Source organism: Papilio polytes, unplaced genomic scaffold (genome assembly GCF_000836215.1).
Source record: "Papilio polytes unplaced genomic scaffold, Ppol_1.0 DF824180.1, whole genome shotgun sequence".
Taxonomy (NCBI): domain Eukaryota; kingdom Metazoa; phylum Arthropoda; class Insecta; order Lepidoptera; family Papilionidae; genus Papilio; species Papilio polytes.
Window position 1 is genome coordinate 3,446,865 of NW_013525024.1, and position 16,512 is coordinate 3,463,376.

Below are 16,512 nucleotides of genomic sequence, written 5' to 3' on the forward strand. Positions count from 1 at the left end.
TCTAATACAAAGCAAAATATTTAAAGAAACTACAATTTGCTTCTAAATTTTTTGATACTAAAGGTATTTTCGGACTTCTGATATCCGGGATTTTTCAAGTTTGAAGTGAGAAGTCTAAATTGTTCTTTAATGTATTAATTTTGAAAATAATTCACTTATTTCTGCCGCCGCTTGACCCATATTTGGTGACTTTGGCGCAAGTCGCCAGCGAGATTTCATGCTCCGGTTAATTTTTGATTTACTTCGCAAACGCTCGAAGGCTTCTGTATTGTTACTTATAGTTGTAATATTTATCTAAAGTTTATTTTACAGAATATTTTGTGAACATTTCTTAATTCTGATATAAAAAAATCGAAATAAGGGCAGCTATTTGAATTACGAATGTCTTTTTTGCTTACGATTATTTTTTTCTGGGTTAAGTGTTGTTTAAATTCTATGTTAAATACACTTAAATATTCGTAATTAGTTGTTCTTTGACGTTAATTTTAGCGTATTAGTCTTTGATATTTTTTATTAATTATTTATTACTAGCTGTTCCCGTGCGGATTCATCCGCATGAAATTATAAGAATGTTAAAATTGCAAATGTCAAAATTACCATTACTATAATAACCTTGCTTCCTTAATGTTGGCAGCTTGTAGTTTATTGTCTTTTCCCACGTGAAGGTTTTATTCCAATTTAATTACCCCCTAAGTTTAATAGCGTGAAAATGTATAGCCTAAAGCGTGTCGTAAGTGTATTGTATGTATTTTGTATATATTGTATTTTGTATTTAAGGTAGATTTATTCCAAAAAGTGCTATGATTGCTGACATCTTATGCCACAAAGTAGTGTGTGTTTTCGCTTTATTATATTAATCCGCTATTATTTAAACTAAAATAACGTTTGTTGCTTCAGTGTATCTTTCTAGCATTTTGTTTACATTCATTTAAAAACTTACTGACATACTTGAACCTCTAATTCAATAATATTACGATAAAGTTGTTTTTAATAATAAATGAAATCATTCAGTCGTACTATTATTACAGGATGTTGAGTTAACAGTCATATTATTATAACATTTCCTGTCAATCATGTATTATGTTTCTCTTATAAAAACCTAATAATGGTAACCGTTCACAATATCTTTTATGTCTTAAACTAATAAGTCAATAACATTTTTTAATAAATGTGTATAATTTCCTTAATAAATTAAGGCTGGCAACGCACTTGCAATTCTGGCATTGATGACGTCTATGGCCTATGTTTCGATGTTCATTTGTCCTTTTATGTAAAGCTAAAGAATTTGCGTAACCGTTCGATTTGGAAACGTTTAATCAGACTGTATAACGTAAAACAATAGTCAAAGTTACATTGCATAAACGAAAACGGGTAAAGAATCAATTGCCTATTCAAAGACTACTGCAACTATTCAACTGTCAAACGTTAATAAACTTTACACTTAAGAATAACAGAGAACAATAATTCCCGAAACTAGTGTAACTCATACGGACGCTTTCGTAAGAAAATCCTTAAAATAAATTATTCCGCAGTATGGTACATTTGAAGTGGAAAAACAGTACAAAGGCGCATGTTTATATCCTTGCTTAAAGAAAGATGGCCGGAAAATACCGTAAAGGCTATTAAGTAACGATTTCTCTGCACATGTAGGAGAACATTCCTGTTTTATTTCAATGTAAAATAAGCTCTATTCTCTAAGCAATAAGATACATATGTTTCGAAATAATTTTTGAATGAGGGTAGTAACTGTACTGTCGTAAAAGCACCGTACTGTTTACGATCCTGCGAAGATAGTCGAAAGTTCCCGAAAGAAGTCGAATGATTAGAATTTAGCAAACACTAGGAAACTGCCTAACCTATAAATCGCTTAAATGTACGCTAACTAGAGTTTAATTGATGTTTTTCAGTTTTATTAGATTTCACTCGCGACACCGACCTCATGGAATTAAGAAACGAAATTAACTACCATTGTGTTGTTCCAGATTATGTTTTCCGTTTATGTCAAATTTCATCGAGATCCAATCAGCCTTTTACGTGGCATCCAACATCCATCTAAACAATCTCATTTCTATAGGGAGATAGAAAATAGAATATTAAACCAAGCAAGTAGTCTATAGAGTTAGTCATAGACAGTACAATTAAATATACTGGATCAATCAATCAAATTCAATATTCTACATGCCCGGTCTGTCTAGGAATCAATTGTAGCACAAACGGAATAACGAATTAGATCAAATTGAATATGGATTAGATTCAAGACCTAGTAACAAATGATCCATGTCCTGACTTTCGTATCAACATTTGCAATGTAGATACATTTACAGTTACAACATAAATAGAGCTGTGTACAGTCAGCTGCAAACATGTAACACAAACTATGATCTATATTTGTGCATTTCAACGAAATCCGTTCAGCCGGTCTTGATATACATATCAAACATACGTCAATCTAAACATTCGTATTTACATTAGTTTGATTTACAAAACATTCAGAAACCATATATTGATCACACTTATAATTAGTTTTTTGTAGCAAGACGCGGAGTTTGTCGCGTTACAATGAGCAATACAATTTTTCCTGAAGTCGAACAACGCGGAATTCCGCGATTGTACAACCGCCCAATGCAAAAAAGATACCTAACGTGTAGAAAAGTAAAGAAAAAATCCAAATCTAAGAAATTTATGCTGCAAGAAATATAAACTAGATATTTGAAAGTGGACCAATCGGATTATGTAACTCCGACGCGCACTTTCACAAACAGATCCTGTGAAATACACAAGAGTGCTACCTTCTGCTCCAGGATAACTGAGTTAGTGGTAACAAAGTCTTGGTTAATAATTACGATGTTTGCTCAGATTTCAATGCAATTCGATTTTACAAATCTATCCCAAAAACAACACTAAGTAAATAATAGAGTTCTTAAGCATTCTAGGTACAATTCACGTTATACATAACATTATTTTTCATAAAACTAAGTTGCAAATGTAAGAAAGAGAAATGAACTGAACAGAAAAGTTCCTTAATTCCGAAACAACTTTTAAATATTTTATTTCGATAACATTGCGATAATACCTTAATAGTAATAAGCTTCAACATAAAAATCCATAATAAGGCTCATTACCGTTTAAAGAAACAATGTTATAAGCCGACATACTCATAAATCTATAGCATAATACGTGAATTAACTGCGATTTATTGTGGCGACGTTTTAGCGGGACCGTTAACGAGGCCCGAAACGCGTGTGAGATCGTCACGATTCGGGAGAACTCGTCCGAGTTCGTCAAAACTCTTCCCCCGCAACCCCCGCTCGCAACCCCCGACGAAGCTGCGCGTCCAGGCATGCGCACAAACCGCTACATTTCAAATGGTATCAGAGTGGCGACCCGCCCGCCCGTATAACCGCGCCCTGTCTCATCTATCTCCGACTATATAACCAAATATAACTGTCGCAAAGGCCAATAAATGTCGAACGTCATAGTGTATTTACGATTTGTGAACTTGGAGTGATTACTGTGCTGTGCAGTGTACGAATTATGTGATTGTGTCAGAACTTTTGATGTGTTAAGTCAGGAGTTTCGTAATGGTGAGCATTTGAATTATTCTTTAAGATGTTTTAAAGTATATTAAACTAAATAAGTAAATATTTATAAATTAACACTATAACATGCCGCTATAAAATACTAAAGAAGAGACGAAAGATCAATAGATATTAAATAAAATAAAATTCGTAATTTTTTAAGGAAATAATACTCAAGATTCATTCAAAAAAACGTAAGTTAATTATAACTTTCTTGTCAAGATAATTTGGATTTTCTTAGCCTACATATTTTAGGTTATAACTCATCTACACCACATAAGAGTACAATTAAATCTGAAGATTAAGACGGTAAACTTTAATAACGTGCTTCAACATTTTATGCCGCAGTTTACAGTCGTCTCACCTCATGATAAGAATTATTCAATATAACTATTTATAGCTTTATGAACCGTCAATAAGAGATATTCATACATCAAATTGATTAAGCTATTTTTTTTATTTTGGTATTTTAATAGTTTAAATGTATAATTTTGTCCCTTCTTTTATAATAATTCCTTTAGCAATTAAGAAATTCACACAATAAAATTGTTTCGGCCATTAAATTATCTTCGTCATTTCTTAAAAGACAATACATCAACATGCGTCTTTCCCTTAAAGGAGCTGGTATAGCAAGAAACTTCAAAAATCATATATTCTTAATTCACTTCCATTTTTCACATAATCACTAGCAATTTTTATGTTTAGATAATCAATACTAATATTATAAAGAAGGAAGATTTGTATTTTACTTGTGATTTACAAAATCTTTAACTATTAAAAAGCTACGTGTTCAGTGAGTAACTTAGGTTATATTTTTTTTACACGAGGGTGAAGTCGCGAGCAACAGCCAGTGTGATTTTACAACTATATTCTAGTATTGGAGTAAATTGTAACGACTTGAAGGCGTATGTTTCAAGGATCCTTCGCAATTCGATATTAACTTAACCTAAATTTATCGTATTTCAATAGATTAGATTGAAGTTTTGTTGTTACAATGTTATATGACACGAATAACACATAGAGTTGATGAAATATCAAATCATCATCCACTTGTCCTTATCCCTTACGGGAGGTCGGCACAGTATGTGCTGCTCTTCCATACATCTCTATCAACCGTTGTATCAGAATTCACTCCTTTCTTAAGCATATCCTCTTTCCCACAATCCATCCATACTTTCTTCGGTCTTCCTCTACCTTTGTAGCCATCCACATTCAATCTCAACACTTTCTGGTTTATGTCCCCATCATTTCGTCGCATAATATGTCCATACCACGCTAACCTTTTGCTTCTCAATTTCTCCACTAAAAATAACTATGTACTAGTAGTATATACGAAATGAAAATCAGAGTAAACATGTTGAAGGAAATGATTGATTGGTTTCGCAATGATGGAGTGATGTTATGTATAAAGATATACGCAAAAGAATAACGTGACCTTAACAATACAACAGGAATAAAGGCCATTAAAGTTCCTACATATTCCGACCGTTATTTCAACCATTTATTACAACACAATGCGTGACCACATAATTCATTAACTTCATGCGCGATTAAATTTATATTCACATATACAAATTTTGGTACTAACTCCAAAATTGGATTTAGTAATCGCATTGTAATTAATGTTACAAATATAAATGTATTTATAATTTCCAAAGATATAATGAAATGCCGACTAACGATATAACGAATAAGGAATAATGAATGTAAACGATAAGTATTCCTTATTTGGTGAATCACGACCACCATAGATCACTTCAACTTTGAAAAAAACATCATCGTCAGTCCAAGGTTGTATTCTATTTGATGTGAATTCCTTCATTGATCGCTACAACTCTCACACTCCCGCAATCCTGAGTCCATCTTAAAACAAAACGCAATCAGCTCGAAAAAATTTAAAGTAAAATATCGTGGTTAAAATTCGAAGTAACGCATAACTAAAAGTGTCTGGGACGCCGTTTGCCCCATCAGAAATGTCTGCCTTCTTGCAGGGGATATTGTTATAGGCCCCCGAGTTTAATGCATAAAAATCAAGCATTAGAAAATAAAAATAAAATTTAGTCAAACTTTTGGCAACTCTAAATCGTCTGTCTTCTAAAATGGCGCACGGAAATTGTCTGCCAATATTTGTTTAGTAATTCTTACAGTGGTCTCCAACACATATGTGTTCAGCTTTCTGAAAATAAGGTGTGTTTTTTAGCAACTTCAGAGCGTGATAGCCCGTAACTGCCCCATTTGACAAGATAACTAATGGCCATTCAGTTACATAACAAACGAGTACTATCTAATCATATAACAGTAAAGTTTTAGAATTTAGATGTCGTCATCCTGGTCTGGGATCTCAATCTATACCGACAGTGTTGTCGGCAAACAGTGAATTGATAAGTCTAGGGAAAGCAGTAAATACTATTGTATTACAACCTTACTCTCGTGCATGTCTACCCTTTGCTTAAATAGACAGTATGATCTCGATTATGCCAACATTCACAGCTTCTCGAAAATACATCTTTAGTATCAATCTCTAGTTCCAAACTTTAAAATGCTACTTATTTAAAAAGGATTATCGGTTATTTGACCTTATTAACATTGAAATTGTAATGTAAAATAAGATAACGAAACTACAGTGAACTAATACATTTACTATACGTATTCATAACAATAGATATATACGAACGGAGTGGAATACTCGAGAGTTCCTAGTATCGCTAGAAGTAACACTGAATAAGCTACTCACAAATAAGTAAACTTGCCTTGCTTTGGCCATTGAATAAATAAAATGTTTATTCGAGTATCACTACCAGACAAAATCACTTGTTATTTTTATCGAATCCAAAAAGTCTAAATGTGTTTACATTTAAAGAGATAAGCCTATTGTGAGTGTTTATTGTAAATACGAAGAGATTTTCTATGATATCAGATGCTTTTATTGCTTTCTTTTCTTCGTTCGTTCTATTTAGGTTTGTTTAATATCTGTTAAATTAATCTAAACGTTAATGAATAGAACTTTAATTTATGGTTACAAGTAGATTCGTAATTATAGTTCTTGGAAATCTTGAAAATTAATTTCATCTTGCTTCGGATAAAAAATTAATTGATTTTGTAATACGTTCACGATGTTCCTAGTTTTGATTTTTTTATTAAATTGTTTTTAATATTCCAACGTACCGATTAAACCGTCGCAAATTGGTTTTTAATCGCGAACCAATACGCTCTCAAAATCATTTACTTTTAAACACTTTTCAACTGACATTAAAGCTCAAACGCCACGTCTCATTTAACACGACGAAAATATTTTCACTTCATAAAACGACTTTGGCCATTTGACGCCATCATTTTTGACGATCAATTTGACGCGGCCATTTGATGTTGCTTGCAGCTGCGCAAAGTGCTTACAGCGTTAGTTGAGCGGAGCTAAGTTTTAGTTCTACGTCGGATATTGCAGACCTTTTTAACGCACCACAACTGCGTAGTAATTTGATCATATAATTCGTATACTGATAGCATCAAAACGTCTTTGTTTTTTAATTCAGATTGATTATAATAGCTAATAGGTAATCACTAGTGAAACGCTAGTAGGAATTTTCAATCTCTTTAAATTTTTGTATTATCACTTTGCCGCTTCGATATTACACATTTGACGATGTCTCGTTAGGCATTCGCATACTGTTTTACGTTGTGGTAATTGTTACATCGCTCATATACATATTTTTCTTACATTCCCTTAAGCCATATCGGCGTGTGGATATTTTACGTGGTAATCCACGCACGCGTCACGGGCGGCATAAATCATCGCTCTACACCTCGTTACCCCACATACCCTATCAATCGATATTCGCCGGCACTCTGTTTTTATGAAATTACGAGTCCCCCTTTCTGACTTTACTACGTTATATGTAATATTCTCTCCCAGGTGACATGTCGACGAGGAAAATATGAACATTTTACTCAAAATGTCATGTCTGCTACGGGACCGGTGAATTTTGTTGCAACATTTCTTGTTTGTTTCTGTTTTCGGTTTGTACTTTGTAAAGTGTATTGATATTATGTTGCGAACGTACAACTTTGTTGGTAAATTGAAATATTATTTTGTAACAAGCTATGACATGCTTTCTCGCTTATATTGTATTCCATCCGTTTCTCTTTTGTTATCGAATGCATTTTCTTAACAAACAATCCGTAGTGGGCTAGAGTGGTTCACTATGACTCCAAACTCCCCAACATATGATGAGCTGATGATAATGATTTTTTTACATCTCTTCTATTCCTATGTCCCCAAAGTGGGGCAGAGGGCGTCCATAGTACGCCGCCAGCTCGCACTGTCCTGGGCTCTGCGTTATGTCTCGGACCATGACAGCCCGATTGCCTTCAAGTCGGCCGCCACTGAACGCCGCTTGATTTTTACATGCAATCATTTAATTAAAAAATCTCATTATTCTTACCTTTACTTGTTCAAATTGTTTACTTTTATCGTCCATAACATCATTCCTCACAGCAATTTAAGAACGCTAGGTCAATATAATAAAGTTTTTTTGTACACAAAAAACTGAATTTTAAAGCGTTGAAGTGGATACTACAATCTGAAATCATCTCGTCGCTACAAAAAGTGTAAAAAAGATATTCTGTTACTTCAGTGTTGTGAACACAATTTCTTTGTTGGTTATTGTTGTTGGCGTCAAAACGGTTTGCTTTCATGTTGGCGCTTTGTTATTTCTCAACACTGTTAGGCGTCCCCTAACAACTTCCAATATCAATTTGTCACATAACGGGAAGAATTTCGTGTTCTCTGTTATTGCATCTTCATTGTTTGTACGGCAACGACTAAATTGCTATTTCGAAAATGAAAGGTTCTTCAGTAATTATTTACACTGTTTAACAACGTAGTATGTGAATGATAAGGTTTGTTTACAAAATAAATTTTAAAATTCACAGTATTTTCATTTATTAAGTGGTCAGGTGAGCAAATTAACCGAAAGTTGAAATATATTGGCCAAACAACGAGGTATCAGTTATAATTTGCGACACTTGACGTGTTTATGTTTGCCATAGAGGCTTTTATACGTTACAATTATCATACTTCATACTAAAATTATAAATGCGAAAGTTTAGATGGATGGATGTTTGTTAGAGTTTGTAGCCTAAACGGCTGAGCGGATTTTGATGAAATTTAGTATAGATGTAGAGGATAGTCTCTAGATAGGATAGACTAGTGTTTTTTTTTATTCCACGAGGACGGAGTCACGGGCGAAAGCTAGTTTATTATAATTTGTAAATTAAAAACGAATGAGTTATATTCTTCGTTATAAAAACATGGTTTTAAATAAACAAATTTAATAGATTTACCGCAATAAATTTCCGGACGGAATCAGTGACGCGATATTTAGAGTGGTTTGGAGTTCTCATGGTCACGGGGTTACCGAGATGTTTAACGCTATGGGGTCATGGCCGCGCCACTTGCCTGCAATTTTAAAATATGCGGTAGCTTGGAAATATTCATGTAGTCATGGAACTCTATCGGGGTATAGACTTTCTCCGACTTTTCCTCTCGTTCCTCTCTTTTCGCTATTTCCGAACCAAGTGGTAAGTCCTACTTGTATTTCATCGTCTTTCCAAAACTGTTTTGGTCTACTGAACTCTCTTCTCTTAATTATATTTTCATTTGGAGGTTGATGCATATAATATTTCTTCTTTTTTATCGTTTGAGGTTCTTATTATTCAACTGTACCACCACAATTTATCGCAATAAATATTAAACCCCATCTCCATTAGTCAATATGTTCCCACACTGTTTTGGAATTCCGCTTGAAATTACGTTACACTGGTTTTCGGATTAACAGCGCTGTAGACTATTAAATACCACGCGTGCCCTGGTACCATTACATTTTATTTAGGATGGTAAATGCTGCTACGCAAAATATTGACTTGTGAAAAACACTTCGGTAAGTTAACAAATGATTCTATCAACATTAAAAAACTTTTAATAGTAAAGCTTTGAGGAAAATTACCTGTTCGTTTGCGTGTTTGAAACTATTCATTAATTCTACATTTGATTTTATGAGACGTAAAAAATGTTACTTTCAATTTTAACAATTGTGAAAGCAATTTGTTAGTTTTAATGGGCCAAATGAATTACAGTTCAGGTTAAACATTAATGATATGGTACAACGGTTTGAATGTTTATTGCTATTTGACTCATTGTGAATTTTAAACAGCAGTCGAGTATCGTTTTACGCCAAATGTTTCTAATTAAATTGAAAACACAACTATTCACCTCTAGCATTATGAACAGACTGGACTGTAGTTATTTTTGGCAATTTTACCTTGATTTTCTACTGCCGAAATATGAAAATTATCGCATTTATTGTTCTTTATAAAATTGAAAGTAACAGTCACTTATAAACAATATGTACCTTTTTTAACATAATTAAAAATTGAATGATAAGTTACCTTGGCTACCAAGTTTGCGTGAAAGATGACATGCTCAAGGAATGAGATGACGGAAGATTTATTAGCATAGAAGACGAAATCCTGGTAAACTCTACGAGAGTACGAAGACGAGAGAAGATGAAGGTTACCTTGAATGTATAACTTTAGTTACTTAGAAGCTTTTCAACAATCAGATGACGTATATATCATAATCAAACTTCACCCTGAAGCTAAGCGTAAGCGGCTAGTGACGTAAGCAAAAGGGTTTGATATTGTATCTACTGAGAGCGAAGTTTGCTGACATACATATGTGCAAAAGTAAATATATGAAGTTAGTGGATTTCCTACGTCATCTTACCCGCTGCGGCTTGCGAACTATCAAGCTGAGATGCTAAGGATTAATGTAAATGTAGTTACTTAATGTAACTTAATATACTGATACTTGTATGCAACATGTAACCACTTAAATCGTGATTCCTTTGTTACCAGAATAGTTAGTATGTGTTCAAATCACAAAAGTTATTTGTTCGCTTTTGCTTATTGAAAAAATATGATGTTAAAAATGGAAAGGGATTGTTTTATGAAGATATACTCGAGGTAAATAAAATAGTCACAAAACTTGTGCTTTAGTGAGTACATTGATTTTATTACAGCTCCATAAATTGAATGGACTTACAAAATAACTCAAATGTTTACCAGACAGAACAGAAATGTGTAAAAAGTGTTCTAGTTTTGGAATACTTGACTCTTATGTCAAGCGCTACAAAAAGAGCTACTTTCCCATTCACTAAAAGAATAATAAAGGGGTAATAAATTCGAAATGAAAATGAAATTTAACAAAACCCCGTGACAAAAATTCTTCAGAAATTAATTAAGATCGTAAAAACTTTTGTGCGGAAAAATGCTCCAACATTTCTGAGTACGGCTTTTGTTAGTGGAATTGTGAAAAGTACTGCAAAAGTTTTGAGTAATACATTTGACTACAAATAGCCACCACGTAGTTTCTATTCAACCGGGTGTAGTCATATTTTACAATAGCTATTGCGCACCAATGTCGGGATCTTAAACTGTTCCAATTCTGAGTAAATCGGCACAGGTTACTTCTTGGATATAACTCTGTCAGATAACCCCTACATATCCATCTTCATACTTCACCAAAGAGTAATATTACAATATCAGTATGAAAGAGTTGATATTTAAAACCCACAATATCGTGTGTACCTTTGTAACACGTCCAAAATAGACCGGTCACATTGTGATATAGGTCAGTTGGTCTGTGCGCTCTAATCGATTGTTCACTCTATGTCCCCGGCTCAACGATCCCGTGTTGAGTACCGCGATGCTTACGTGATGAGCATTTGTTTAACGGTCTTCTATTAAATTAATATTAACGTCGATGACGTCACTTGCAACGGTTCAAGACAGTTAATAGTTGAAAGAAGAGACGGCTAATTTTGCTTCGAAATTTAAAACTAGTCTAATGGTCTTTAGCAATGGTTGCTACAATTGTATAATGCCTTTTTCGTCATAATTTTTCATGCCCATCAAATGTATCTAGTTACTCAGAAAGAAGCACGTTACGTTGAATAGACTTTGTGGGCATTTTTTATACATTTTGATTCAGATCAAAGGCGTGAAAATGTAGTAAATTTTATATGCGTGATATAAAAGGGACATCACCTATGGTATTGAAAGGCTCCAATTTGCCACGATTCGTATCACGTCGCTTTTGTGGTCGCCACGCTGATCTCATTCATGAAATCCAATATCTTTGCCGGTAGGCGGTTTCACAAAAGTTAGATCCTTTATGTTAGGAATATTTTACGCTTTCCATACTGTTAACACGTACCCAGTTTATAGCGACGTAGGTAGCTTTATAAAGTTTTTTTTTCTGTTATAAAATCTGCAGAAATAATTGATATGATTTTGTGAGGAACATCAAATATGTTGCAGGAAATTAACTCGACGTTCAGAAACGGACACATGTTTCCGCAACATCCACGAACTCAATCCGCGACAGGATTATTTTGACGGGAATATTATTTCATTCCGTTACCAGTACATTTTTATTTAACGTATGATTTATTTGCAGGTTATTTCTGAATACACTTTTAATAAAATCCACTAATTCTTAACGTTATATACAAGATGTGTAGAACTGTAAGTCAAACAGTAAAAGCTTATTATAAACATGAGATTACATGAGGAAAACTTTACGTCGTCAGTCATAAACTTTTATGATAACAAGTTGTTTAAACGTGTTGTAGTTTCAGAAGTTATTTAACTTTTCTTTAAGATATACGAGCTTTCGCCCGCGACTCCGTCCGCGTGGAATTAAAAAAAAAACAAGTGAGTAGCCTATGTGTTCTTCCAGACTATCCTCTACATCTATGCCAAATTTTATCGAGATCCGTTCAGCCGTTTGGGCAGCAAACTCTAACAAACTTTCGCATTTATAAGATTAGTAAGAAGTAAAATTCACAAGTTAACATATATTTTTCAGTGCTAATAAATTTATTGGTTTCACAAGATAATAACAACGCCATCTAGTATTTTTTTAGTACAACTTACAGTAAAATTTTAAACATGTACTTAGATGTAGGCAAGCAATGTATGTACACAGTACAGATGACACGAGTGGCTAATGTAATTTAGGTTAATTAAAACATTTGAAAAGCTTAAATTCAATTAGTATGTACGCAAACTTGTGTTACGTCACACAGTGTGCCTGCGCGGCCGCTCTGACCTGGATCTGTCGCACAATAACAGCGTTTCCCCTTTAATAGTTTTTAATTAACGTGAAGTCGGACGCACTGAGTTTTTTTTTTACAATTTTAATATGAACAATTAATTGACAAAACGAGATGTGGAATCAACGCTCGCGTTGAATACGCTATAGAATTTTGGTGTGCGAATAAAAACGGATATGAATATAGTAATCTTACTAATATAAACACGAATGTCTAGATGGAGGGATGTTTGTTAGAATTTGCCGACTAAACTGCTGAACTGGTATAGATGAAATTGATATTGATGTAGAGCATAGTCTGGAAGAACACATAGGCTACTTATTACAGTATATTTTTGGATAATCCTTTTTTTAATAAAAACCCCTACACTTACGTTACGCTTCAGGCTATATATTTTAACGCCATTAAACTGAGGGGGTAAATATTTTGGATAATAATCCTAATGTGGAAAAGAGACCATAAGTTGCTCCCAACATCAAGGAAGCAAGGTTGTCATCATGTCATGTCATTTTGACATTTGTAATTGACAATTGAAAAGTAATAAAACTTTTATAATTTCATGCGGATGAAGTCGCACGGGAACAGCTAGTTATAAGATAAGAGAGTTAAATGAGGTCTTAGAAAATTAAGAACGTATGCATGAAAGTTACAATTTGTATGCAACATTGTGATTTCAGTTCACGGCATTGCGGCAACTGATTACATCACATGTCCCCAAGTTCATACACATTAGGTGGTAACGACACTTGTAAATGTTAACTGGTCAGGGAGCCAACTGGAAATATTTCTTTAGCAAAACTAAAAATTGCTTTACAAATGTGTTTAAATAAAATTTATTTTAGTCCAGTTTCAAACATTTTGGGTTAATTTAAATATTTACGCTTACTAATTTTTTAATTTACTAGGTTTAGTAATCTTTAGTATGTTGCTAAGCTATCAGTAGTAAGAATAAATTAAGTTGTATTAAACACCATTAATATATAAAAGTGTGAAGCATAAGTATCATCTTACTAATATTATAAATGTGAAAGTTTAGATGGATGTTTGTTAGAGTTTGTAGCCTAAACGGCTGAACGGATTTTGAGGAAATTTGGTATAGATGTGGAGGATAGTCTGGAAGAACAAATAGGCTACTTACTTTTTTTTTTTTAATTCCACTCGGACGAAGTCGCGGGCGAAAGCTAGTAATTTATCTTTCTAACTTCCGCACTTAGTCTTTTATTTTCCCTCTAGTGTCCAAGACTAAGAGCCACTAAATGTAGTAACAAGAGATGAATATTTTGACCACATAGTGATTATTGAGTTTAAATATGAAATCAGACCTATTTGGTTGACTCGGTCATCGTTTCCATAGGTCGCAGTGGAGGCCGCAATTTCCTGGCTAGGTCGCGTCACAACTTCCCTCCGGACAAAGCTCGCTGCTTTAATTTCAACCTTATCTTTACCACCAGAGACTTCAACGAAACATTAATCAAATATTTGAATAGACTGTGAAAGAGTTTCATTACATGCGAGGAAAGACTATGCTTTTCTAGTTAGAAAAGCATATTTTAAACGGATTGTAGAGGTTCTGTTAAAAAATGTACTAATTATTTAAAATCTTATGATGTTATTAATTACATATCTTATAGATTGAGATCCCATACATTATATATCATAATCTGGGGACTATAAATATACCCCCTACAAGACGGCAGACATTTCTGATGGCGCAGACGACCTCGTTTGCCCCATCGCCAAAACGAGTACTATCTAATGAAAAAACGGTAAAGTTTTAGAATTTAGGTGTCGTCATCCTGGTCTGGGATCTCAATCTCTTATCGTCATAAATAAAATAAATAGTAAGAGAGAATTTAAGATAAAAATTGTTAGTTAATCGTGAGTCCAATTATCTGTCTCATCTTTTTTACTTTCTATACTATAAGATTAAACACATGTTTTTTAGTAAATAAAGATATCAATGTAATAGCTCAGCTCGACACTGGATCTCAACCTGTATCGGTTAAGCTGAGCCTTCCCCTTTTGCCATCTGTTACAATTTTTTCATGTTTTTATTTTGTACAACTCTGTGTGTATTCTTGGATGGCAATAAAGAGGTTTTTATTTATTTATTTATTTAATAGCTTTTAATTTCGTCTTAAATAGGAAGTGTTTCGCTTCAGGAATAAAGTTTAAAAATAAAACAGCAATTAAGTTTACGCCTCAACGAGCCAAAATATATTTCCCAAATTGCTTTGTGTTATAGAAATTGCTTTGGTATTCATCAAACTTTATCAGGTACTCGTTTTATTGCTTATAGGAATTGGTCTTTTTTATGACTTCTTAAAGGAAAGTGGTTTCGAATCATTGTGCACAGATTTTTATATCTCTGACGTATTTTTTAAAATAACAAGCTTACTTCTCAAGACAATACTTTTCTGGTGGAAATGAAATAATGAAACCCACTTTTTTATGCAGACTACACGGAGGCCTAATTTTAGTCCCTTTGCCTTTCCACCCATTTCTTAAGAAGAAAGGATGGGTAGGAAAAGTGGATTTGACGGTGGAAGAGACGCATAGGAAGGGGTAATGGCCCTTAAGGGGAAATGGTATCCTCCTCTGTCAATTAAGGGTAGTTAACGCATCTGCAATCGCGAATGGGCAGCGGTCGCTTACCATTTCGGTGGATTCAGGCTGCTTGCTCGTTTGCCACCTTATATTATAAAACAGTGACAACACACTATAGACATTGAATGTTTTTTTATAAAGTCAATTGTTTGTTGAGTGGTCGTACTGGAGGCCTATTTTTGTCCTCTTTCTTTTCCCACAGTGAAATCGAGGTTCCACATGAGGGGAAATTACTCTTTTTGTAAGAACCGTTGTCCGTCAATTAAAGATAGATCTTTTGCTTTTGCGATGTCCATAGAAATTGGTCGTTTCGCTATTTCGACAGATTTTGCTCTGGCTCGTTTGCCAAGTGATGATATAATAGTGTTTACTAATTTAGCAAGAAGTGTTAAAGTGTAGCTTTATTCAAGTAACGGAACGGTATAATTTTCTATAATAATAAAGGTATTGTTTCGGTTTAAAATTTATTGTACATACTATAACGATAACGCCCTAAATAAATATTATTACTACGTCATAATAAAAGCGTGTCATAGTTCAATCCACAAAGTAGTTCACGTCTCAGGTATATTTTAGAAATGACAATAACCCTAAAAGTTTTCAGCTGTTTGTGAAATGCTAAAATAGATGTGCGACCTCATTTCAAGTTCTTGAATAGAAAAGCGTGAATATCTGTGATGGAGTAATTTACAGTCCATTCTTGTAGAATTATATTTATCTGAGTCAAAATATTTACTAGAAAATTTCGTTTTTCTCTAAATCTACCTAATAAACCTATTGATGTACAAATGTAAATAGCAATGATTATTATGTTTGTATCTTTATTGCAAGTGCAACATTGTTTTCAAGGTAATATAACACGACGAATCGACGAAACAATAAATTCCAGTACCAAAGTAGAACAGATTAATGCGGTAATAAATATTTGTGCAGTATGAGCTCGCTGCGCTGTAAACGAACTTGCATTAAATAGCGTGGATGCGGTATTTCAATTTGTCTCCGCACTGTGTTCGCTGTGAATTAATGCTAGGACGACAACTACTGGCTTCATTACCCCACGGCGCCGTGAATACTGACTTGTAACGTCACGACTTGAATACGAGCTGAGCCTGCAATTTCCCGTCCAGACTTCCACGCCAGACTTATTGAAATCC

General features: G+C 33.9%; 1 protein-coding gene across 3 annotated transcripts in view; it reads left to right on the forward strand.

Moving 5' to 3' along the window:
- The first annotated feature begins 3,237 nt into the window (after positions 1–3,237).
- Positions 3,238–16,512, forward strand: part of LOC106111257 (neuroligin-4, X-linked) — a 36,181-nt gene continuing 22,906 nt past the window's right edge. For all 3 annotated transcript variants that reach the window (XM_013293282.1, XM_013293284.1, XM_013293283.1), the window contains exon 1: positions 3,238–3,584. The gene's annotated coding sequence lies outside the window, so the exon portion shown is untranslated. The remainder of the gene's footprint in view (positions 3,585–16,512) is intronic.